The sequence below is a fragment of the Zosterops lateralis genome (genome assembly GCF_965231275.1).
Source record: "Zosterops lateralis genome assembly, chromosome: 3".
Lineage (NCBI taxonomy): Eukaryota > Metazoa > Chordata > Aves > Passeriformes > Zosteropidae > Zosterops > Zosterops lateralis.
The window spans coordinates 8476963-8504008 of record NC_139764.1 but is presented as its reverse complement, the minus strand read 5'-3'; the positions used below and the strand labels follow the sequence as shown (position 1 = coordinate 8504008).

The 27046-nt window shown below is 39.9% G+C and overlaps 1 long non-coding RNA gene across 2 annotated transcripts in view; it reads right to left on the bottom strand.

The window, feature by feature from the left end:
• The window catches only part of LOC310907079, a 273979-nt gene extending 249624 nt beyond the window's left edge, over window positions 1–24355 (bottom strand). Inside the window, exon 1 of one of the 2 annotated variants that reach the window (XR_014589537.1) lies at window positions 24074–24355. This is a non-coding gene — a long non-coding RNA (uncharacterized lncRNA). Of the gene's footprint in view, window positions 1–17293; window positions 17663–24073 lie in introns of those variants that run through there. The other variant, XR_014589538.1, reaches the window with a different exon arrangement.
• Window positions 24356–27046: the final 2691 nt, after the last annotated feature.

Genomic DNA, 27046 nt, shown 5'->3' with positions numbered 1-27046 from the left:
CCACCTGAGAGAGAAATGTAATCTTTCCAGTAACATTTTTCTAAATTTAAGCTGCTCAGCCTTCTTTTTTTCTTCCTCCCACAACAGAAATACCAATGTAATGTATGGCATTAAATCGAATTATATGAGTTACAGTTTACCTTTCCATCTGAATTTAAGGCACAAAAATAGCCTGGATGGAAAAACTCGACTGTGTTATTTACCCATGTGAAAATTCTTTAATGTTGAATGTAATGTTGAATGAGCAGGCAAAAGGAGTCTTTCTGATGACCCTCCTTAATTAAGATGATGGTTTTAGGATGCAGAATATTGGATGATCTTGTGCTAGGTGTTTGAAGGTGGACTACCAAAAGGAAGGTGTAGTGGTTAGAGATCTGCACCACCTAACTGTGGGTGTTGAGCCCTTTACCTGTCTCCAGGGAAGCTGTTTCTGTCCAGAGAGACTACAGGAACTCTGGCTACCAACCTGGGGAAGGTGCACACCAGCAGCACACACAGCTCACCCTCTAAGGATACATTGCAATGTCTGATTGAAGGAGAAAAATGTGTTTTAGCAGGTCATGGGTAGTGTTTCCTGCCATCATGCTTTGCACACACTTATCCCTATCACCTTCTCCCCAGCATCTGTTTGGACATCTGTCCAGAATGGAAATGTCATTAATTTCATTCAGGGTTGCAAATTGGTTTTAGCCATAGCATCCCTATGCAAGAGGTGGTTGATCATCATTTGCCTGTAAATGATGAAGGAGAATGAAAGTCTTACAAAATTTAACCATGAATGACTGCTTTGGTTTGTAGTATCCTAATCAAAAATACTGCAAACTTACTTCCAGAAAATCATCTATTTCCCATTTAACTGTACAAAAGAACTGCAGATACAAGTGATTATTGATGTTACAGCATGCACTTGCAGGTGGTAGAAAGAAAATACAGTTTAGCTGCTTTTTTCTTTTTCCTCTTATGGAAACCATTTAATCTTAACACTCCCTTCCTCCTGGCAGAGAAAACTGAACTTAGTATTTCCTGATATTTCCAGAACAGCGACTACTCATCTGTCATTTTTTCATCACCAGTGTTTTACACATGTATGTGCAGCCTCAAGCAAAAAATGTTTGTAGATCCCTGATTTGTTACCTGCATACTTTCCTTGTAGTATTTCCTCACCAATTTTAAAGTGTCTCAGGAAATCTCTATGGGATTCCATGGATCAGATAACATGAAAGGGTCTGTAAACCTGATATATGTTGAATTGTGGACTACTATGACTAAAGCAGGAATCCCTAGGCATCTTCTGGATCATTCATAAAGCTGCATATTCAGTCTTGAAGGCAGTTATGGCATGATCAAACTAAAATTATTGAGAAAGAAATTAAAGAAACTATTCTAAAAGTGAGAGATGGAAACACAGAGTAGTCACCATCCCATGATTTAATATTTTTCAAGACAATAATAAGGATCTAGTAAAGCAAATAGTTCTTAGAGAGAAACTATCTTCAATTTCAACTTAGTTTAATGGCTTTCAAAATTAAGAATGCTCCTCACCAATTGGAAACAAAAGAGTCACTAAGTAAGAACTTGTAAGTTCTTCAGCTTGGCAAGTGAGGCTCAGGCAGACTTGCAGGAAAGCTGATGAGAAAGCCAAGCAGCACCTCATGATCAATGCAGCCCACACCACACAATGGGAAACCAGCTAACGCTGCACAGCTCTAGCACACCACCACTGCTGCTGTGAATCCCTGTCACTGCTGCACAGGACTCTGACCCTGAAGAATTCGCATAATCATTCTGTTGGAAGGGATCTTCAAGATCGTTGAGTCCAACCCATGCCCAAACACCCCAACTAAACCATGGCACTAAGTGCCACATCCAGTCTTTTTTTAAACTCATCCAGAGCTGAAACAAATGCGGATCTTCCCATCTTAACTCAGAGATCCTGGAAAAACACTAATATATGCATTCAATTAGAGAGAATTCCTCTTGGTCATCACTGACGTCTATTTCAGATTAAGTGAACTATTTCTAACTGCCCAACCCAGCTGACTAGACCACAAATTAATCCAGCCACACCAAAAGAGTTGAAGGTATCCATCTTCAAGCAGGGGACAATGGCATTGATGTAAGGTCTGGGCTGTGCTCTAGATCAGTCACTGCCAGCTTTCCTGGCTTTACACAAACAGGTCCTAAACCAAACAGTCACACAAGTGACAGGTCATGCAACACCAGCTTGTATGAGGGGACATTCCAGCAGTTTTGGCAATCCAAATCTATTGTGGTTGCTACAGCTGGGTTCAGCTTCATGGTCTCAGCAAGACCTTCAAAACTGATGAGGGTTTGAGACAGAGCCAAGCTCCTTGTCAGCGCTTCATACTTCAAGGCATTTGTATTTACAATTCCTGCTGCTTAGCACGACAGATTCTAGCATGACAACTCCTAGAAAACTTATGCTGGGGTCTTCATAGCCAGGATTTGCACCAGAGCTTAACTAAATTTGAAAGCATTTGTATGGCATCTCTGTTTAAACTGCTGGTTGGTGTTTTATGTTTTAATGTTTTAAGCAAAGTTTATTGTGACAAGTCAGTGAAAGTGCTTTTAGTAGGTCAATAAATCATGGGCCTATCATATCACTGGGTGACAGCTATGCAAAGCATAGAAGGAAATTTGATATTATTCCAACAAAATAGCAACTACAGCTACTTGCAGTTTAGCTGCATGGTCACACCAGCCAGTTGATTGCAAATTGAAGAGGTATATAACTATAATTTGTGGAAAGAAAACAAGCTCTTTGTAGATTTGTATTTGTCTAATACTTTTTTAAAATTGTCTTGGGTGTGGGAATTATTATATATTTAATGTAAAATGGTCCTCTGGATGCCCACCGTGAAGTTTGTTCTATAATCATCTAGTGCCTAATGTGGAAGAGGGAGGAATGAGCTGGAGAAAAATGCAAAGCAGCTGAAAAAAAAGAGGATAAAAAAGATTTCTGAGATTGAATTTGGGTTTGGCATCTCTTCAAACATATGGGAATTGAAGGGATGTTAAAAAAGTTCTAAGACAAGGATGCACAGGACAAGGGTGGGAAGTTTCCCTTATTACTGTCAGGAGACTAAAAGAAAAAAAAATAACAAAAAGGTAAAAAAACCCAGACAACCAACTTTTTATACACAAGACAGGAGCACTCCTGTCAGGACAGGGTGGGTGCCTAAACTTCAGCAACGACCCAAATGAATTCTGAAATTGTTTACACCTTATCAGATACATACAAGAAGCCTCTTTTAGACAATGAGGCAGATTGAAGAAAAATTCTTAGGGATAAACTATAAACTATTATTGGCCTCTTCTGCTCCACAGGGCTTTGAGATGCCTGTAGAGCTTTTGAGAACAGCACCTGCTTGTTGCCTGGTGTGGAATCACTCCAAGTCCAAGCCTTGGGTCTGGACTCAAGGACTTTAGGAGAAGAGATGGGATCACAGAGGGACTCATGGCTGGAAAAAATCAGGGTTTTCCTCTGAAAAAAACCCCAAGGCTTAGCTAAAATTACCCTGGAGAACATACTGTCATGTTTTTTCAGATTGTAAAGGGAAAAACCATGTGTGTTCATTCTGGATGTCATTTCTTTCTTGACTGTAAATTAAAGGAATTAACATACATAAATCTAATTTAATACATAAATCATTTAATACATAAATCTTTCCATGAGAGGACTGCTACACTTAAAACTTGATAAAATGCCCTGTGGACCCCACTGCCATCAGAGCTAACCAGTGAATCTGTTACACAGCACAAAGGTATTTCACAAGCAATTTGGGAAAGCTTGGGAAAAGAATTTTAACCTGATTTTGCCTTAATTCAGGATCTAAGATTAAGGTGAGAAATATACTGCAGTTTTAAAAGCGAATCAGAGTAGAAGGTAGGATGATTCTGTGAAGTCAGGCAAAAGACAACTACATATCAAATGTAGGTCTTTGAAGAAAATCCATTTGAAGTTGTAGAAGGTAATGTGTGAGTGTGTTTGCCTGCTGAAGCAGGACCTTCAGGGGAACTACTCAAAATCAAAATGATACCTGCAAAGGTGTTGTCACCAGGATCTCACATGGAATAACTTTGTTCTTAAATGCTTGGCAGGCAGGTGACATTGGCTTTGGGAAATATTACAGGGTCAAGTGCAAACCCAAATCACCTTGGGAAACATAGCCAGAGATGCTTGCTTAGCATACAGGGAGAAGTGGCAAGCTTAATTGAGGAGAGGATTGGAAAACTGGCTGCAGGAACTTCTCCTTTACTGCCCCAAACTGAAAGGCTGGCTCACTGCACTGCCACACCACAGACTTACCTCATGTGCCAAATCTCAGCAACCTTGGCCAGATGGTCGGTTTTCCTGTCTCCCTTGGATAACCTTGCCCTTGGAAAGTAGAAATCCATAAGGGTACTGTCCACAGCCTTTAGTCCATAACTGAATTATCACAAGCATTCAGTTTTAAAAGCTATTGACTGTCTTATGTGGAGTATAACACATTATCTCTGACTAGTTTTTTCACTCCAGCTGACTCTTCAGTCTTTCCTGTGGGGTCAGAGTTCTGCCCTTCCTGGTACTGCATACAGGGAAAAAAAAAAAAAAAAAAAAAAAAAAAAGGAAATTTTTAATCTTAAAAAGACTTTCTCAGTACCTGAGGCACAGAAGAAGATAATCTATTATCACACACCATCCTTTACACATTAAAGCACCATTCAAATGACTGGCAGATTGAGGTCTGAATGGAAAAAATGTTGAATAACAGTGTCTGTGATGCAATGAGGTTTACCATTAATAACTGAACAGAAAAATTAAGCCTAAAAATTTATAAAAAATAATAGATGGATGATCTTGATTGTGTTTTACCAAGTATGAAAAAAAGATAGGCAGAATGGTAAATAGGAAAACATGAACATACTCTGCTAATCTCAAATAAGTAGGGGTAGTACTAAAGAGGTGCTTACAGTGAACCCCATGATTCACTGGAATTAATTATAATTAAGGAAATAATATCTGTAAAAAAATTCTCTATCAAATATGGGATCCAGCAGTGGAATGTAAAGATTAGAAGGCATTTGGCTTAAAAAATGTTAAGAAAGGCAAAGATGGAGAATTGAGCAGAGAAAGATCACAGCAGGGGTTAAGATAAATAAGACATTTTTAAAGTACATACAGAAGGAGAGGGCAGTGAAGGAGACAGAAGGGCCTCTTAAAAATGGCAAGAGTAATTTATTGACACAAGTAGTAAGGGCATTGTTTAAGGGGAAAAAATGAAATTAATTCTTCGCCTGAGTGTGCAGAGAGGAGAGGGGACAGATGCCAGAAAGAAACATAAATTTCCCAGAGGAGAAAGAGAAGTGCTTAAGGAAATCAAGATCACACCGGTGCTGGTGATCAAGAAAGTGGAATGTTGGGGGAAAAAAAATTGCAAGAACCAACATGTTGTATCCCAAAATCCAAGGGAGAGAGGAAGAAATACTGCAGACACTTAGAACCTGGAAAGCACTTGGTGGGAAGCTGTATGTGCTGGGAGAAACCTGACACTGTGCTGCCATATGGTTACAGCTAAAATCAGGTTGTGGATGCCACCCAGCAGGCTGGTATTTTTGCTTCAAAGACCTTTTGGCAGCAAAGGAAATTTTACTAGCAATAAAAAGGCCAGTCTTCTTTGCTTCCTTCTTACATGCCTGGTTTCCTTTCCACCACCTGCTTTTTTGCCAAGTCAGCCTGTGACAGAAAGGGTGTGTGTGTGTGAAGGAATGTTCCTGAGGAACACTTCTGAGGAGTGTGGCCACCACAGCTCCCCAGAGAGCATCTCAAACCCCCTGCTGCAGCTGCAGCACTTGGTACTGCTCGCAGTGTGTGTTCCTGCCTTCAAACCACCTTTTAGGAAGATCTAGGAAACAGAAGGTTCACCAAAGATTCAGAGAATCCATACTGAGTTGAAAAATCAGTGACCTTGGTCCATAAAAGTGACAGCTTCTAAAGGACTTGACCCCACAAACACCTTCGAGCTCAGCTTTAAGCAGGTGACTCTTCCATTGACACCACTGGAATTGCTCAGGAACATCCATCTGAGCACGTGTGCTCCTGCTCCAGTGAAGAAGCAGTGATCAAACTGGACCTACAGCATGTGCATCACACAAATGGAAACAGCAAACAGCAGCAGAGGGACTAATGTTGGAGGGAGATGGTGTCAATGACACTCACTGAAGCTAAGAAGCCAGGCTCTAAAAGAATTTGTGGGGAATTTGGGTACACTAAGAATAGATGGTACTTGGAGATGCAATGGGGCAGCTGCCATTCGTAGAAGTTTAGGATGGTTATTCTAAACTTAGTCTGCAAGTGTTCAAAAGGGGTCAATACTGAAGGATATGCACAGATGCTACCAGGAAAAAAAAATTAAATAAAATTGCTGATTGATGAGCATGATCAGGCAAGGTGCTGAGTGCCAGTTCCTCAAAGGAGCTCCACTGATCTTTGCCAGTTGAAATCCAGCCTCTACATGCTTCCTTCTACACCTAGCAACATGATTTCAGAGCTCTGAATCATTCAGAAACACTTTTTTCTTTCTGTGCAAGATTGTGCCCCCAGGGCCTAATCGTATTGATATCAAGAGCAGACCTTTGAAGAGCTCCAAGGGTTGGTATGGACTTCCAATGAACAAATCCAGTCTCATTATCTGCAGAACTTCCCAAACTACTCCTGAGTAATTTGGCTTTACTTGCCTGGGAATGGCTTTGGCAATACACCCAATCAGGGCATAAACTGAGGCCATGAAAGTAAAATGAGTTGACCCCAAGCCCAATTGCTTGGGATCAGACATGCAGAGTGCAGGTGAGGGGAGCACACCAGTGAGGATTCAGTGATCAGTGGCCAGGGGCTGTGCTCTTTGGGTGAAACTCTGCCCAGCTATCACTTGGCAACCTTTGCAGACAATAATAACAGGCCAAAAATAAACAGAAGTGCAACCGAGAAATTTAGGGCAAGACAGAAATAAGAGCAGAAGCTGTAACTCTTTGGAAGATTTATAATTTATGGCCATTTCATGGCATGAGTTCAACTGTGACCTCTCAGCTGGCAGCTGTCTTTATGCTGCTTTCTCCTTCCACCTGCCTGGTGAGAAAACAGCCACCATCTCTGTGAGCATGGATAAATCTGTCATACTGACTTACTCAATGAACTCTCTGGAGGGAGACTGAAGTAGTCCAGAGAATAAATCTAGCCCTCAGAAACAGCAGTGAGGTTGTCCAAGTTTACAGCACCTCCTTTTAACCCCTTTGGTGTGGACCTTAGTGACTATAATTATAACTGGCACTTTCTTCACATGATAAGATAGTGCCAGTTATAATTATATTCCTGGCTGAAGCTGGGAATCCTCTGCAATGATGGGTGTCTTGCTCAGGACAAGTCAAGAGTCAGACACAAGAAGCACCCAGGACAGGCCAAGGCTGCAATCTGCAGCTCTCATCTGGAGATGAGCTAGGCTTTAAAGCCTTGCACAAGGACATCCAGGTGGGGAGAAAAAAAAACAGTTTTACCAGAGAAAAATGTCTTTGTAGCAATGTTAGATCACAAGGACAAAACACTTAGAATTAGATCATTAGATTTTAGGGCCAAAAAAAGGTATTATTGGTTTAGGTGGATTAGTGGGGTCCTTCCACTCCTCCTACCTGTCTGATGGGAATATGGCAGATAATAAATTGATGCTGAATATAACCCTTCTAATAAAATCCCTCTAAGGCAAAGCATCTTCATATACTCCAGCAAAGTACTTTAACCAAACCAAAGGGCTGACTGGGGCAAAAGAAGCTAATATTATTTTCAAATGAATGGTTTATGAAACAAGTATCAGATAGTATTTTTTGCTCATAGTTAATATTAAGAATTTATACCTAAATTATAACGGCTTTGGACCTTGATTCACCCATGTAGTAATAAGGGGTAAATTTTAATAATTTTGACAGGTAGTCAGAGAATTGCCCATCACTGTAGCTTATTTTGGACACCAACTAGAGATGTGCTTGGACACCTATCAAAGACATTTACATCTTTTGAGCCACACAGAAACAGGACCTTAGTACAAAGGCAAGGAAACTACAGCATTATACAACATATGGCCAGGACCAATGCCAGCACCAAAACATCCCCTTCAGTCCCCGTTATTTTTACCAGACATTAGTTTTATTCCTGCAATTTCTATCTCCTGCTCCTCTCAAACTAGAGGATCTTGATAACTGTCTCATGAACAAGGAAATTTGACCGAAGACATCTGCAAAGTCTCATTCAACTTCACCATAGCATGGTTTTGCTCTGGAGAAAGCAGTAAATGGTGGAACAAATGGGTGAAGAGATGCTCCTGCATCCACCTTTTCTCCTGGAATGGCAGCTGTGTAGCAAGGATTATTTTAATTTTCTTTCCAGGCTCTGAAGCATGTGCTGAAACTGGTCTATTTTCTTCTTCATCCCTGCTTTGTGTAAGATTTAGAGTCAAGATTTACACTCTGAAATTTCATCTTGAGTGTTCCTCAAACATTATTACCCACAGCAGACACGGCTCTCTCCTTTTGTGCTTAAGTTGTTTCCACCCTTTCTCCTGCTTAGATTCCAAAGGCTTTCAACATTTGCCATACCTTAACTAACAGAGAATGTTACCATGCAAAAAGAGTGCTGTTCGTCTGAAACTCACGAAATTACAAAGCTTTCTATTCTCTTATGTCAATAGCACTCAAATCTTCTGCTCTTTTTTTAATGTCCATCATTAGTGAAATCACAACTTTTCCCTCAGCCTTTATCCGTATTCCTGCTTCGTACTTATAACCTTCGAAGACCAGGGAGGCCTCTGATGGGATGAAAAAGAGCATTGACCAAAGGAGAGCTCCATTTCTGCAAGGGTTTTATTATAAAATTGAGTGCCAAACCAAATATTCAGAGGCACTTGGTAAGATTAACCTTCCAACTACTTGAAAGATGTGAAGCTTTTTTGCCATTGAGGCAGCCTGCAAGCAAGAGTTGGACTGCAAGCCTTCAATGGGCTGTCCTAAAGGAACAAAAAAATCCCCCCAACTTGTCCAAGTACCACAATAACATTATGAACAACAGTGTGAAGAAATCATGCAATGTGCTACCCAGGCTGCTAAAACCAGATGTTCAAAGCTGCTGAGTACCCTCAACTTCCCATGACCTGAAGGGAGCAGGGGGGTACCTTAGACACATTTATTACCTTGCAGAACTGGGAACTGAGAAAACAACCTTGCATGTGCTTTTCTCTTTTAAACACGCATTTCCACATGGCTTAATTGTCTGATCCTGAAAGCATTGGATTAGAAGCTGTGGGAGGCACATTCCAGTAACAGACAGGGCCTGCAGTTTCCAAGATTTAGTTCATAAAAGCACTGTGGTAATCATAATATCCCACACACTGTTGACAGTGCAGCAATGCAACGCAGCATAACTCTGCTGGCTGAGGTAATGATCAGGTGGCATGTGGAAGAGGGAAAGAAGGAGAGGGAGAGAAGGAGAACAAGCTACAATTTCCACTAGGGGAAATTGCTGTACCTTGTTGCTCTCAGGCCTTTCAGTTCTATATTACAGGTCTCATTTTTCTCTTTTCTTACCTTTTCCCCCACAATATGATTTGTATATTCACAGGGACACAGTACATGGCAAAACTAACAGCACTTTTGTACAGCTCTAAGGTGGCAAAACTTCTGCAAGAATATGTTTTGACCCTCCTAACTGGTGCAAAAACCCATTTCTAGGCAGAACTATCTTCAGGAATTTAATTTGCCATCCTCCCTCTCTTTTGCACAAATGGAGACCCTCTGCCTTTTCTGAATGAGGAAAAACCTCTAAATGTGACAGAAAATGGGAGGAAAACAGGTAAGATACATCAAGCATCTTCACCAAAACAGCAATATAAACATATATAAGCACTCAAACTGGGTCAGAATACATCCCTTAAGATCTAAGTCCCTCCAGACCGTGTCTAACTAAACACAAAATTAACACCTTCAAGAAATTATTCTAATGAGCCCGAATTTTCACAGATTAATCATTTTTTAAAAAAAAATTCTACTTGGCAGAGTAGTAGTAACCTGAACCACAATGATTTATACTCATGGTCTCCACTCCTGTCCTTCTCCACACACTGTATGCCGGTGCACAATTTGCTTGTTTTACCAGCAAGGTTCCCCTTCACTTCACAGGTTGCTGTCCAGCCACCATGGTGGTGTCTGACGTGATGGATTGAGAGAATTCAGAGAGCCACAGAACATGGTTCTACAACTGCAGCAAGCTGTTTTCTTCCTCTTTATCACTTATGTCTGAAATTGAGGTGTTTTTGCTGGGCCTGAATGTGGAAAGTAAAAAAAAAAAAAAAAAAAAAAAAAAAAAAAAAAAAAAAAAAAAAAAAAGTTCTAGGGAATGGCAATAAGAAATGTTGCTTGCTCAGCAAGATTTGGGAAGAAAGGAAATGATCTATTTTGGAAATTGAAATTATCCCCTTAATGAATTTGGCTCACTATTTCTAAGGAAAAAAAATCCCTCATGCTTTATTTTTGTTAAAAAAAAAAAAGTCTCAGCTGTCCAAAAATACTGAACAGCTGTCCTGAAATAGCAGATTTTCCTGTATGTTTTTTTTATGATTCAGTCCATTCCATAATTTTGCAAAGAGAATTGCAGACAGTTCTATTTTGCTTGCAAGAAATATGCACAGTAAGGCATGTCCCGCATAATCTTCTGTGATTAATGTATAAAAACAGTCAGAATATATTTATACAATGGTTTGTAGAATTACAGAGATTGATCTTGGTTTCACTCACAGCCAATGACTAAGAGGCACTTTAATCTGCTACAGGTGAAAAGGTAATGCAAACACTTGTGTTTACTTAGGACAACTATTGGGAATATTTCATGCCATATTTCAAATACAAATACTCTTTGGCTGTCTTCAAGTTAAGGAAATATAAAGTCATTAGTATATGGTTTTCTACAATCTTAAAATTACACAGGTCATTTGACCTGAAATGAGATTTCTGCCTAGTTTCTTCACAATCTTGGCTTCCAGGGGGCAGTGAGAGGAAGCAGTCTCCACTGTGGCATCACAGTGCTGCAAATCCCTCTCCATAAAGCAGTGGGAATGGTATTTCAGGACATTCTTGGCAAAGGCTCTAAGCTCCCTAAAGACTGATAGAGACTGTTGCCATCTGAGTGAATGGAGCAGCTCCCTTTGCCCTTCAAGACTAAACAGTGTTTTTTAAAAAAATGTTTTATATAAATAGTTTTCTTGTTTGTTTTTTGTTGGTTTTTTTTTTTTTTTTTTTCCCTGATATACAGGTTAAGATTCTCACCTCTTGTCAGCTGGATTACCATTCTGGCACTCACACAAGAGCTCTTACTAAGCAGCCTCCAAGGAAGAGCTTATAAAAGAGTTTAGTGTTCAGCAGGTCAGTTGAGAAGATTACTTATGTGGCCTTGGACTCATTCTCATAGCAACAAAGGAAATGTCCCACAAGGATCAATGAGGCAAGGTGTCCCATGCAAATCCACTCATTCTACAGACCATCCTTTTAGAAGGGCCACAATTTATTCCATCTATTACCTCTCAAGAGCTTCGTGTTCCTTTTGCAAGCTGAACTTGAAAGTCTAAAACTACCAGGTGTACCTCTTGCACTTCACATGCTGGGGCTTTCAGCTCCATCCCAGGTCCCTCATGCAATATTGTCCTAATTTTATTCATATACTCAGGGAAAACAACTTCAACAGTTGAAAACACTTCAACTGTGAATGACAGGCAAAAATTCCAGCAGCAGCAAAGGTAACATTCTGATCCCAGACACTGTCTGCTACATCTCCTAACCACATCATCTTTCAAAAACTCCCATCTGCCTAATCTCTTTCTTTGCTGAGTTTAGAAGCTTTCTAGAGTTCGCCTCTATTCTGTAAAACCTCAGAGAAAGAAAAAGGACATAAAATGAAACAGGAGAGATTAAAACAATCCCAAATATATTCTGGGTCAAACCAATGTCTGATATGGGGACTACATCTTCACTGAATTCAGTCACATATTCACTTCCTGCCCTTCCAGGTGAGTTTGGCTCATGATATGGCCTGACATCATTTATTGCCTGAAGCCTAGAGTACTTTAGCCCAGCCTTGCAGTGATGAGGAAACAGCAAAAATTGTTGAGCCACTTTTCATCTATTTTGAATATAAAAGCAACCCAAGTAGTCAGTCTGTCATGAACAGCAATATAGTGAAGCCTTGCATGTTTTTAGTCTAGAAAATTGAAAATATTGAGCAGAAACTATGTCCAGTGACACAGGATTATCTGAGAAATGAACTCCAGTTATTTGTTCAGATGACGGCTCACCTCAGTCTAAGGGTACCTATAAAAGAACAGCCAGCTACTGTTGGAGTCCTAGAAATTTATAATTTGGGGTTTTAGTGTACAGTAATATATGTGAGTCAAGATAGAGGATTTTAGGTGTTGTCTTTGTCCTTCTTCACGAACCTGGGTGGTTTTCTCTAATTAAGTGAAAGATGTCCACATTGCTGGTTTCAGGTGATCATAACTAGATTAAAAGCATAAATAATAAAGATGTCAACTTTTGTTGACAATGTTTTTTAGCTAATTAGGACTTAAATAGCCTTGAATAGACACCATTTTGGCTCACTTTCTCGACTTGTTAGAGAGAACTCACATCTCGTGAGTTCGTAACAAATAAGGAAAATAAATGTCAGAGTGAGACTTGAAAAACATCTCCTGAGTTTTATTTATGACCTTAGAGCAAGAAAAAGAGCCAAGCACTCCCACAAGCTACTAATGCACCAACGTTTGGGGGACTTGGTACAGTACCTGGCTCTAACAAGGACTTTATCTGCAATTTACAGTCTTGAGAGTTACTATCAACTGTAGGTACCAGAATTAGGAGTTGAGGATCCACACATCTCCAACAAAAACAGATATGACTCCTGAGGTGGTCAGACTTGAGGAAAAAGCCAGTTCTCTGCCTCAATTGCAGAGCAATTTTATTCATTCTAACACTGGGAGATAAATATAGCATAGCTCTTCCTCTTGCCCTCTTCTTGCCCCTTGGAATGTGGGGAAATGCCAACCATGTTTGTTGCATCATCTGACATGTGGAGGATTTGCATCTTGATGAGTAAATGATATTTTTGTCTCTACAAAAAGCTTCACTGCGGGTGAATTAAATGCTTAAAATTGCCATAGGGTTGTACAATCACTGAGAACAGTTCAGTCTACACTATCAATGACTTAAAATACATGCTAACTGATGTTTACTAGGTAATCTGGAGTAGCTCCTTCTGAGTAGGTGAAAAAATAACACCAGATGTAATCACTTCCTATTTCATGTGACATTGTCTGAGAGCAAGTATGTGGACACCCTTGAGACTTTTCATTCTTGGAAAGGTATTCCTGCTGCAATAAATGGGTGGACTGGACAGACAGGGGGTGCTGAGGAGCTGATGGAATCTCTGCCTCAAAACCAGAGTTGATTCAATGCCTTTCACCAACTCTAAACCCTCATGATGAAAAAATTATAATAATAAAATTATAACGATAATTTTTTTGGAAGCACCATTTAACACTTTCACATGGGACTCCTCACACAGGTTTCCACAGCACTTTGCTCTGGAACAGCACACTCCTAGGCATTCAGACACAGAGTTAGTATGCAGAGGGGTTACGGGGAACAAAGTCAGATTAAAATATCATTTCATCCCTTGGGTCTGCGAGCTATTGGCTGTGAATGTAAAGGAATTATCACACACAAGCTTACCTCTACAGGCTGCCTGGCAGGAATGCATTCCCCTCTAGTTAAAGATCTTTCACAGGGAGCAATAGAAACCTTCTGTTCCCTTGATATTTTTTCATTTCTTTTCAAGCATTTATACAAGTATTCAGGGGCTTAACCAGAAATGAAAGTAATTCATTTTAGGTTATGTGTATTAAGAGGCTTTGGGACTCTTCTACCTGTCTGGCTGTGTTAAAGGTTTTGTTAGCTGACTCTTTTTTTACCTCTAACCAGTAAATCCCAGCACTGGATTATTCTGTCTACCTAAAACAAATTCTCTTTTTTACATTGAGAAGCATTTAAAGCTCTTGAAAATGTATGGGATTCATTCAGCATATTTACCAAAGAATTTAGTTGTAACCGCTCATAAACATCTGTTGCATTTTAGCTCAATAATTGTAAATAACTGAAATGCAATGGCACACACACACACATCAGATGCCATCTCTTGGAAAAAGAAGAGAAGCTACACTTCTCTTACCCAGCACTTGATTGCTAAAAAAAAAAAAAAAAAAAAAAAAAAAAAAAAAAAAAAGGAGAAAAAAAAGTACAACACAGTGCTTGGGGAAGCAGAGTTGATTAATGGACTAGCCTGTAAAACCATCTGCTCTTGAGGACCCAGCTCTGAATCCCAGTGCCCCCAGCTGGGTCAGCACTTTTCCTGGTGCACAGAAGAGACATTAACTCAGACAGCCTTTGCTTCATGAAGGAAGAAACAGTCCATGGAATTTCATTTGCCTTTAGGAAAACATAAATATCTTCCCAGATTCTGAGCGTCAACGTTAGCAAAGTTTGGTTAAAAGGAAGTATTTGATCAGCATTGCCTCTACGCAAAAAAAAAAAAAAAAAGAAAAAAAAAGAAATCAGGTAATGCCACAACTCAAGAGGATTGAGTTCAAAATGTGCTTCTGGGAGTAGAGAATAATCTGATCAACTTTGCAGTGGAATGTCATAAAATTAAAAGGGAAAAAAAAAAAAAAAAAAAAAAAAAAAAAAAAAAAAAAAAAAGAAAAAAGGAACCTGGGGCTTCTCTGTGGCATGCTGAATAAATGTGCTTCCTGACATTGTCTTTGATAGGGTCCCTATCAGCTTGTCACTTGGGCAAGAGGTAACGATGTCCCAGCAATAAACGCTGTAATAATGTTCTGAACCCTTTGAACTGGAGATCACAAAAGCTGGGGGCAGTCAAAATGCCATATAAAGTTAACTAAGCACCAGGATGGAGGCCAGAGACAGATGCTGCGAGCTGAATGTCAGATCAAGGGATGAGATCAACAAGGTGCTTTAAGAGGTATTTCCTGGTTAACTTAGCAATCTCCAGAAACCTTTGTAGTCTTTCTTCCAAGCCTTATGAAAGAACAGAGTGTGGGTTTGATAATGGAATGGAGATGCAAAAACACACTCGTTTTAACTCATCAGATCTCACTAGAAATGTTTTGGGTAGCTTCCCTCCCCAATGCAATGTTTCAATTAGAATTATCATAAATGACAACAAATAAATGATATGATGAAATAAGACTTTTCAGCTCTGAAAAAGTGGCAAAACATTTGGTTTCTTGTCTCCAGTGCCGAGTTCCTTGTGATAGAGACATTCCTAATAACTTCTTTATTTTTTCACCCTTATAAAACTTATTAGCAGTCATTTTCATCGATGGTAACAATTAACTAGTAGTTCACTGGTATTTCTCACGTGCAAAGTATATGGAAAATGAATGAAAATTGTACAAAGTACTGTTCACCCAGAGAGACACATTAGCTTCATCTAAATGCAGCCTAGAACTGTGATAATTCAAAGCCAGGAGCACAAAAACCAAGCAACTGTAGAGCAATGATGGAACAACAGGTGTCCAGGATATTGAACCTTAAGCATTACCAGAAGATAAGAAAGACCTGAAGAACTGTGCCAGTGGGATTGCTAACCCCCAAATTCTCAACTAAGCAAGACATCTCCCTTTGCCTTCTAGTACCAGGGCATTATTACAGCATCTCCTCCAGCAGCCACCTAGGAACAGGATTCCCAAGGTGCTAGTGACGTTCTAGCAATTTTAAACACACTTGTTTTTCAAGTCCAGTTTCAACTTGGTGACTCTGGGCTATGTTTAGTCTCTTACTGTAGACTCCTCCCTTACCTCACCATGATTACTTCAACTCCCAGGCTGCAGAGGGAGCCAGGAACATAGAAGATCAAGCAATCTGAATGACTTTTTTTTTTCCTTTCATGGACATAAATACACATGCTTTTGTGTGTAAACAGGTTATGATTTTTTTCATAGTTGCTACTGACCTGATGCCAAAGTAGGTGGGATGTAGATATATATCTATATCTATATATATACATGCAGATAAATACATGTACATGTTTGTTGTTAACATGGTACATATGCCAGACAGATATTATGATTACTTGGTGGAAAATAAGACAATATTTTCCCAGATGGGAAACACCAAAAGTGGCAATTTTTTTCAACTCGAATGCAGCCTTCAAGTAACTCTCACTGTGCCTTTCACAACACAGACAGCATGGTGATCCAGTGTTTTCAGACTCCAATGATTAGCCATATGTGTTTCACTGAATGTGCTGAGCCAGACACCACTGCCAGCGCCCACTGAAGTCCACACACTTGCATGAGATTAACAGGAAAATCTGCCTCTGATTACTAAAAAAGATGCTGTATTTTCTCTCACCACTGATAGTTTGTGCTGCTGGCAGTGTAACATTTAACACTGGCTTATGGTACATCTCTCCCCTAGCTCCTTTACTCTTGAAGACATTACAGGAGAGAAATAACAAAACCATGCTGTTCTCACCTTCTGTCTTCCATGCACCTGTGAGTGTGTGCTGCATCTTCTAACAGAGGTTTTTCTCACTGCTCCACAGCAGCCCATATATTAGCATTGTTAGGTGAGTTGTAAGTGAAATCTGAGCCCTGATGTGCTGTGCTCTGTAAAAATACACTTCAAGACATAATCCCAGCTACCAACCAGTTTTAACAGATGAGATAAAAAATGGTTGAGAGGAGAAATAAAATACAGAAGACACATAATGACACATACAAGAGTCAGAGGAATGGAGTCTGAGTCACCCTGCCTAGTGCATTACCTCCATTTATCTTTTGAAACCTGGGCAGAAGAGAAGCTTGAGCAGCAAATTTTTTCACATTGAGTGGACAGGAAATGTTAGAAACAAGCAGTAATGGGTGGCTTCTGACTGAAATAGTCTTGACATAGTGAACACTGAAGAACATTAAAGCAACGTCAATATTTATTGTAGAGATATGTGTATTGATTGAGCAGTAAAATGATCCAAAGTAATATATGCTATAATAATAACTGAGCTCCATTCAGAAAAAGAGACCTGACATGCAGAGAAGAAAAAAAAAAAAAAATCACAAAAGGCAATATCCATTCATTAAATTAGCTCACACAGGCATCCAATTACTGAACAAACAGGACTAGCTCCTACAAAACACTCAGCATTTTGCACAAAAAAAAAAAAAAAAAAAAAAAAAAAAAAAAAAAAAAAAAAAAAAAAAAAAAAAAACCACCATATTTGTAAAATGCACAATTTACAGCTTGTTGGGGTTGGTCAGTTTAGAACAGCTGAGAAATTTGCTGCAGCACTGTGCAGTTCAATCTCTGTAAGGTGCCCTGTATCCTCTCTCACTCTTTTGCCTTTTATTATTAATGACTAATGACTTTCTAAATTCAGCATTCTCACACAACACATCAATGCAAACATTGTTCTGTGCTTTGACCACGGGGGCATCACCATTTACAGGGCAGGAGCTGCTAATTCAGAAAAGATTTGAATAAAATAAGAAAGACTGCACTTACTTCCAAATTCAAACAAATGTGACACCTCTTTATTCCCTGCCCCATCCCCTTCCTCTTCAAGTGTGGGTCAAGGAAAAAAAGCAGCCTGCTTTATGATTATCTTTGTTTTTATTACCTCTGATGTAATTAGATTTATTTTACTAAATTCACTGTATATTTAAGTATCTGAGTTCACAAATTATCCACATAGTCTTCCCACGTCCCTTTTTGCATAATTGCTGGTAACAATTCCAGCCACAGGACTGCTTATACAGCATATTTCCCATTCCTCCACCAGATGATTTTTTTCCTTTAACAGGGGACTGATAATATTGAGTATTGAATTAATAATGATGTTCCAAACAAAGACTGAAACTATTTGGACTTGCAAGTATTTTTAGGAGTGTCCAGGTACATGGTGTTGGAGTGACTCGATAAGATAAACTTGCCTCAGAAGCCTGCAAGCATTCAAACGGATTAAACTAAGATTTAATGCTGTCCATACACCTCCATCCAAAGACTGTATCTCCTTGCAACGAGCTTATGGAAGGGCCCAATTTACTGACTGTTCAGTGCTGGCTAGAGACACGTCAGGAGATTTAGAGATGACCATTTAAAGCAATGCTGACCTTAAACACTCTCTTCTCTGACCTCTCTACATCTCATTTCTTGCCTCAATGACATGATCAAAAACCAAACCTGGCCTGGGCCAGACAAATGCAAGCTGCTTTACTGGAATTTACAAGAGCCATTTCAATCTGTCAGGTTGCTTCTATCAGTAAATACAAACCACAAGAAAAAAACATTATTAATACTTTTACAATTTCTTCAAACAGCTATGCTGAGAACTGAGAAGGTTTCCCCGTGACACTGCTGGGCTTTCTGTGTCCCAGAGAGATGATTTCAGCACTTTCCCTAACATTGGCTATACCCTGGACATCTCTAATGGCACATAAAAAAACCCTTCTGCAGTGGCTTTCTTTATGGTTCTCTCTTCCCTCCTGTCTTTTGTGGTTTGTTTGAGGATTTTTTTCCATTTATTTATTTTTTTAATTTTAATTTCTATTGCTTTTCTCTGTTTTGTTTAAGAACGGCTTTACTGGGCTTCCTAAAAGCTGCTGTAAATCACATTTTTGAAAACGCAATGTTAAAAGGCCCAAAGATCAAAACTGGCCTGGAATGACACCACAGTCTCCCTGTGTCTTCATATAGCATGAAGCTGCAGGTAAAAGTCAGGGCTAATCAGAGAAACATCTCCCCTGACTTAATTGTCTTTTTTTGTGTGTTTTTCTTTTCCTGTCCTCAAGACAGAGGGGAATAAGGCTCAGATAGCAGCAAAAGTAGCCCAAACACAGCCTTTCTATCTCTGGAAAGAACAGATCATCACTATTATTTCCCTGTCACCAAAAAAAACCCTTAGTCTCCACCACAAGAAGGAAAGGGATGAGAAGCTGTTAAAATAAAAAAAGTTACTGAAAAACTGACTATTGTCCATTTTATACCATTTTCTAGTATGATGAAAAGATGTATAGCCAGTTATTGTTTTTATTCATGTTCAAAATGTTTGGCTTTATTCTACATTTTATTACCTGCTTTAAACCAAATTAGGTTTAAATTTTTTTCTACCTGGCCCATTTTTCCCAGCAAGCATAAGACAGCAACCTCTAAATCCCATTAAGTGAGCATCTACTGAAGCAAACCTAATTCAAGAGCTCCCACTCACTTTAAAGCTCTCATTTCAGAGAAATTCTCATTTCCAGGAACTTTTTCCTTGCTCCAGCAGTCAGTATAACACAATACTATCAACTTACTACCAAGCTTAGTTTGTTTTGATGCCTACAGGTGGAAAGAGCAAGAGACCATGGCATGCAGCTTTGGGGTAGGATGTTCCCAAAATACAGTCAGCCACAAACAGCTTTGTGTCAAATCCAAAAATTAGGAAGCCCTGTGCCATTGCTGCTCCAGAGCACTCACTGGTGAGCCCATTGACAGCACTGCATTACAAAACGTGCTGCAACAGGACACCCCAGACCTTAGTGAATTTTGTGATGGGGTCCAGAGACAGCTTCGTTTGTAAGATTTCAGTCACTATATAGATAAAATAGAAAAAGAAGAAAAGAGAAGGCATGGGAGGAAAGCAGAATCCAGATGGAGAAAGGGAGAACAGTCTGGTTTGGTTTTGTTTTGAAAGGGATTTTATTTTATTTTATTTTATTTTCTCCCTGAACTGAAACTGGTTGCATTTGGCTTGCAGCCCTGTTTGTATGGCGCAGATACACTAACGATTAATGATGTGCCAAGTGGTTCAGAGAAATTCAATTCAGACCCACAGATCTGTGTCAGTCCCCAAGAAACAAGAGCATTTTTTAAAACTGACCCACCAATTACCCATGAAAGGATTCAGGTAGTAGAGCACACTTGACCTTATTCTCAGTGGCAGCAGCAGGTCTGACTCCAAGGAGTTCCTTTTACTTCTTTAGTTTTCCTGCCTCAAAACTTGAAAGGCCACACTCAGCTTCTGCTCCTTGGTAGTTTCCTAAATTTTCCAGATGATATTTTGTACAATGATGTGTCATTTCATGTTGTATCAATCACATTATAGTATGTCACTTAATACAGCATGAGGCAACGTGATTGACACAATCTGAGATGACTTGTCACAACACAGCATGTCAGCTGGGACTTTTATATGTTTTGAATTTATGTACACACACACCAAGCCTTCAAGGGGGGAGTGTGGAGAGAGAGGACACCCTCCCTTCTCCAAAAGTTTTCATAACACTTTCCATGGTGGTGACTGACAAGCATCTGTTAAAATAGACTGAAATTTCTCCTGTTATCTCTCTAGGCTACCTCTAATAATAAACTACCGGAGCCTGAGTTTATTCCACCCTCTATTTATAATGGACATCTTTACTCCTGACATGTACCTACCCTGTTCCTAAGAACAATCTTATTGTTAGGGAGTGGCATGACACAAAAAACTCATTACAATTAACCACTTGTCCCTTGGTGGCATCTGAAGCCAACCCAGCTCCGAGACAATTCATTTATAATAACCTCACAAAGAGTTCCCTGAGCAGCAGTAATTGGCTAATTCTCCTCTACTTATGGCTATGCTCATTATATTACAGACAACTTTAAATCAGGCTGTCATCAGCAGTTCTTGCTGCCACTGAGGCAATTCAGAAGGATGAGTTACCACACCCAGGACCACTTGTAGCCCATCCGCAGGTGAAAAAGCTGTATCCAGGAGCACTGGGAAGGGGGGAAATCGTGAGCCTTCTTCCCCAGAGGTTTGGGAACACAAACACAACTGCAATGGAAGCTGTTGGAATTACAGGTTTTAATTCCTGATGAAGGAGAACAGCTTCTCAATGATATTTTAAGGAAAATGGGTTTGCCATAAGATCTTCAAGCAGTATGGTCTGGCATAGGAGCCCTGGCTGGGCACTGGGACTTAAGTCATGCTATTATATTTTCTGTGTTCTCAGAGCTTGGCTGTAGAGCAAGGCACAGACACCCAGCTGCTAATCAGCACCACAAACAAAGAGAATTCAGACATGTTTGTGTCTACCAGCAGGTTTCATGTTGTTCTGGCCCATGCCTTGACTCTCCATTTAGCAAACAGAGCCTGTACTTCTCAGGAGTGTTTTGGAGCTGGGACTCACAAACAGTTGAAAGATGCCCTGTGATTATTGAAAAGTAGAGTACAGAAGAATTTCATGAGCGTGTTAAAGTAAACTGGCTCTTTCTTGGACTGCTGCCACTTTTTGCATCTGGGGAAATAACTTAAAGTGGCAACTGCACAGCCAGATGTTGCAAATCTATCATTTTAAGGGGAGGGGGGCAGAGGGGAGAGTAGGGTTTGGGGGAATTACGGCACAGTATGGTGCTACATAGAGATATTGGAACATATTCTAAATATGTCAACTCAGGTACCAGGAATGGTACATTCCCTCCAATATAGCTCTTTCATCAGTCAAAAGTCGTAGCAAAAGCTCTGTGATTGACTTAGCATCTCCAGCACAGAGATGAGGCAATTCTGCCATGGCATATGGTATATCCTGACCTGATAAGCAGCTGTAGGGAAGTCAGAAGTGCAGGTATCTGCAGATATGCCATCTCAGATTATATCTGAGCAGTGGTGCCTGGCCAGAAATTCAATATCACATATTTGTTCTGAGGAAAATATTAATTACAATAGATTCAGATTAAATTTGTCCATTCCCCTCACCCTCCCCAGAAAGAATCTTCAAAGACCAAATGCTTCTGTTTTCCCCAATATGTTCACCAGAGTTTTCTGCAACATGGCAGTTCAGCTCATATTGCCCATATGGTGAGGTATTTTTTTAAAAATTCAACATGCAAAGCTATTCAAAATCAGTCAGTAATTGTGAATAAAGAAATGCACTGTTCTGTCATCAGTATTTCTGCCAAGTACCACAATTCTTACTGCCTCTTAACCTCCACTTCCAGATTGGGTAGAAGCTCAGTGGTACAGAAAGAGCAAGAAGACTTGTACAGAGGGCATGGAATAGGCATCATGTTTAATCTGCAGTGTTCCTAATCTGGGAAATCAGTGTTTTAGTTTGACCCAGATTGATTTTTTTAGTGGGAGCAGGAGAAGCCACAGAGGCCACTTCTGAGAAAAAAACAAAAAAACTGCTCGAAGCTTCTACAATGTCTAGCAAAGCCAATCAGGCTCTGATGATGGACATGCTGCTGGCCCAATTAGAGAAGCTGGTAATGCCTCTGTGATGACCTATTTAAGAAGGGAAAAAAACACATTTCAGACCATCTTCTTCCAAGGGGTGGGGAGGCACCACGGTAGGGACCATAAGGCTGACAACAAAAGGTAAGGCAAGCATCTACCCAGTAAGAAGCCCAGACAAAATCAACCTTTCAGTGCTGCAAAACCCTGTAAGAACTTTTCAGCTGATAGAACTTGAGAACAAATGAACCTACAGACAATGATTTATTTCTTCACAGTCAGAGAAAAGGAAAAGGTGAGGATACATGAGGAGAACAACATGGAGACGCTAAGGTGGTTTACCTAGGGAAGAAGAAAATCTCATCTAAATGCCCTGGGAAACCCCTTTCTAAGTATAGTAAAGCAAGAGAACTTACTCCCATGCTCCTTCAGTTCAAGTATGCTAATTATTGCTAGAAGTTTTCTACTTCTTTGTGTCACCACAGGTTGATTTTTAGTGCAGAAATTTTAATATTCCTAATGATTCTCCCATCTTGGACCCTTCCCTCAGACCCTGCCTTAACTCCTCCCCACACTGGAATGTATAACTACCCCTGTCTGATCCTAGCCCCTGCTTTTGGCCACTTTGCTTTTGCCACTTTGCTTTTTGCCCCTCGTTGTTGGCTTCTTCCAGTTTGTTCTTCGTACAGTGTACGCCTTCTTGTTAGTTATTTTTTGCATTATTAAAGTTCTGTTTCTGGACAATTGGATCAAGGCTGCCTCTGTCTATAAAGTCACCAAGAGCTGAGTCTTGGAAGTTTCACTAAGGTCAGTTAAATGATTATGTGGGAAGAGGTGCTCCAAATGTCAGGGCTGAAATTCTTCTACAATTTGTGGTCAGAACTACAATACAACAAGCTGATTCCTTGTAATCTATGGAGTGTTTGGGAGGATGCAGAGATCCACTTGCAGCCCATGAGAAAAGGTGGAGAGAGTGGAGTTAAAAAGATGTAATCTAGTGGAAGACCCAAACAGAAAAAGAAAGAGAGGAAGAGGACCCTTGCTTCCACACTAGAACAGCTCATCCTTAAAAGACTACACCCCATGAACTAATAACCCATGCAAAACAATTATGGGAAGACTGTCTGCTTGTGGGAGGGACTCACAAAGCAGCAGGTTGGGCATCACTATTCGTGAAAAATAAAACCATACTGGAAAATTTTGCAGAGGACTGTCTCCTGGGGGAAAGATCTCATCGCACAGCAGAAAAAAAGGAACTTCTTTTCCCTAAGCTAACTGAAGAAAGATTTTTAGAAGTAGCAAAGTGATTAAAGACCCCATGTTTTGTCTCTCTGAGCTGTCAGCAGGAAAGGGGGGGAAAAAAGGTGTTCTAAAGGGTTTTCTAAGTTCTCATTACCCACTTTTAATTCTGTTAATAATAAATTTTCTGTATACTGTTTATATTCGAGCCTGTTTTGCCCTTTCTGATCCTTATCTCAATTCATAAGCCCTTTAATTTTTATTTCTCCCTCCTCTGCTCAGCTAAAGCAGATGAGAATGAGTGAATGTTTTTCCATGGGTGCCTGGCTTTTAACCAATGTCAAACCATGACACAGAGACTTCAAAAGCACAGACTGTAAAACATAAGAAGAGATCCCCCCATCCTTGGTTCAGTTATTGCCACAACTCTCAGAATGATCAGCTTAACATATTTAGTATATCATAAATGGCAGCTACAAAAAAAAAAAAAAAAAAACAAAAAAAAAAAAAAAACAAAAAAACCAAAAAAAAAAAAAAAAAAAAAAAAAAAAAAAAAAACACCACAGACCAGTAGGAATTTTCCCTAAAATAAACACAGCCCTTCATCATCATCCTTTCAGTGAGGCAGCACTCATTGCTGCTTCACTTGCCCATCCCTGGTCACTGCCTGGTCCTTGGCTCAGAGAGACAAGAGTTTTTTTCCTTTTTTCCCCAAGAGTAAACCATCTGAGCTGGGAAAAGATTTAGCACACAAGTCAGTTGCAGCACAGACATTTGACCATAAGATGGACATTGCATCTGCAAGGAAATGGTTTTCCTCCTTTCTTTTGCAGAGCCAAAGCTCTCAGTTTTACACAATTCCCTGGGTGTTGCTTATTGCTGGGGACTACTTCATGTTTTAGGGAGAGAAGACCCATTTTCACTAGTTTGTCTGGATTGCAAAAACACAAAAGGGAAGGAAACAAAAGCAAAAGCAACTGTAGATTGAGAATTTTACTCCAAGGGCACGTGAAGAGCTGTACACAAGACACAGCACAACAACTAGAGCCTCCTCCCCTCCAAGCTGTGGCAGGTATAAACCCACTCTCCCTTATGCTGTAAACTCACAAAATATTCTCTAGTTTACAAAATTATGTTTTTAAAGGCTGTGTCATTTTCCTAAGACAATGCAGCACAAGGTGTGCGTTAGTGGAGAGGGACAGCAGAGAGCAGGCGCAAGCCAGCAGGTTTTTGGGAACTTGAAAATGCTGTATCTCTAAATCCACAACCATTCAGTTTGTTTAATGCATATTTCCCATTGCATTTCTTTTGGTGCTTGAAGCAATGCCCTGGCATTCAGTGATCTTTTGCAGCAGCAGTTGTCTGAGATAACTTGTTTCCACATGGCTGTTACAGAGCTGGCCAGAGAATCCAGCAGGTTAAAAATAACCATGCAAATAAACCCCAAAACACTATTTGAGTTAAATGTAATCCAAACTGTTGTCACTGCCAGGAAAATACAGCGTGGAGTCACTCACAGGAGCAGCACCTGAGCCAAATTTCCTCTGGAGCTCCTATGATCTGAAGGTCTCATCATGAGAGAGATGAGACTTAACACTACCTTCCCCTCATATCATGTAAATTGAGAAGGCTTAATCCCCACTGAGTACATCCACAGTACAAAATGATCCTAATTGCTGCACATAACCTGCATATAAATTTAGGCCAATACAATGACATACTTAACAGAACTCAATCTCAACGTTTCTTCTGGGTTTGGTTTTCTTTTTTTTTTTTTCTTCATATCATCAGTGCCATTATTTTCACTTATTTCAATAGGGATCACAGCTGGAGCTGGCCTTTTCAAATACATCACCTAGCTGATGCACAGCTAGTATTGAGCACAAAGCCTCCAAGTTTCTGCATGAGCCCCCAAAATCACCTTATGGAGTGTGTTAACCTGGTGCAGGAATAATTTGGCTTGGTAGCTTTATCTAAGTCTTCTCCCAGACAGTTTCAGCTCACCGGGCTAAATGGCCAGTTATTTACTGAGGGACATTGACATTCCTGATTTGAGAAACCCTGGAGCCAAAAAGCCTATGGCAGAGCCAAGTCCAGATTCAACATGATGATCATGTGAAACTTGATTTGAACTCAGTGGGAGCACCTTCCTTCATCCACAAGGATTTTGCAGCCTTTGAGTCCCTGCTTTGCATGCCTCAACAGAACAAAGCCCAGTTCTCCAAGCAAACCTTTGGTCAACATGGTAAAGTTTCACACCAGTTTCTCATTAAAATATCACACAGAACTTCTAATTTCAATGCTCATGGTTACCTGAAACTGATCTAATGAATATCAAAAGTGGATCAAAGAGCATCAGCAGTGTATTTAGAAAAGCAGGAGTAACTCTGCAGTTTTTGCTTAAACACTGATTCAATTTTAGTTGCTAACAGCCTCTTTGCAAGGGCTTGCAGGTTTGATTGCCAGCATCCCACTAGGTTTTAGCTGAACTTAAGGGTAGCTCATTATTATATCCTTCAGTTAAGGTAATATCATCACAAGCTCTGCAATGACCTCAGTAAAATTACAAATCATGATCTGACCTTCCATGAATATTTCTACTTCTCTGTATTAAAATGCTGACATCACTTCAAGGTCCTCTGTAGAGTTTAATTAAGTCTTCAGTCTGGGAGAGATAATGAGTAAACATATTTTTATTGATGAGCTAGAATCATCACCACTATTTCATTTATATAATTTGATGGAGTAAGGGAAGAGTAAATTCTTCCCCTGAAAGGCTGTAGGAGCAGAGCCTGCATGACAGTTTTCTGCTGTGGAAAACTGTCTTGAATTAAAACAGTTAAGACATTCAAGAGGGGAACTGCCTGGAACAATTCTTAGCAAAATATTTCTTTTGATAAAAATATGCTGATTGAATGTGGGAACATTTCACAGCAATATCTATTTCAGAAGAGTTTTCAAAATTAAGATCTCTGAGACCTGGGCTGAACTGTTCTGTCACTGGGAAAGAAAAAAATTCATAAACCTGGCTTCTTCCACAAAATTCCCTTCTGTGAAATGTTCAAAAGCTGTTGCCTCTGTCCTAATAAAGAAGAAAAAGAAATACTTTAAAACATCAAAAGTTGTTGCAAACACTGATATTCTCTGGCTGGCCACAGGCTGAAAGGCTGTTGCTGACTCTGCCTTGCCAGCTCCGGGTATTGCAAAACTTGTGAGCTGCAAATCAAGACCACAAAATGATATGAAGTCTGAATCTATAACATAAATTTCTGCAAGACCTTTAAGATCAGATTTGCACACAAGGGGAGCGGGATGGGTATAACATTTCTCTTGTATAAAATTTTAAATATTGTTACTCATTTCCTTTCCAATAACAGCTCACCACAAGCCAATCAAACAGGTGTGGTACAAAGAGCTTAACAGTGAAGCAGCCACAGAAGGTGACTACTG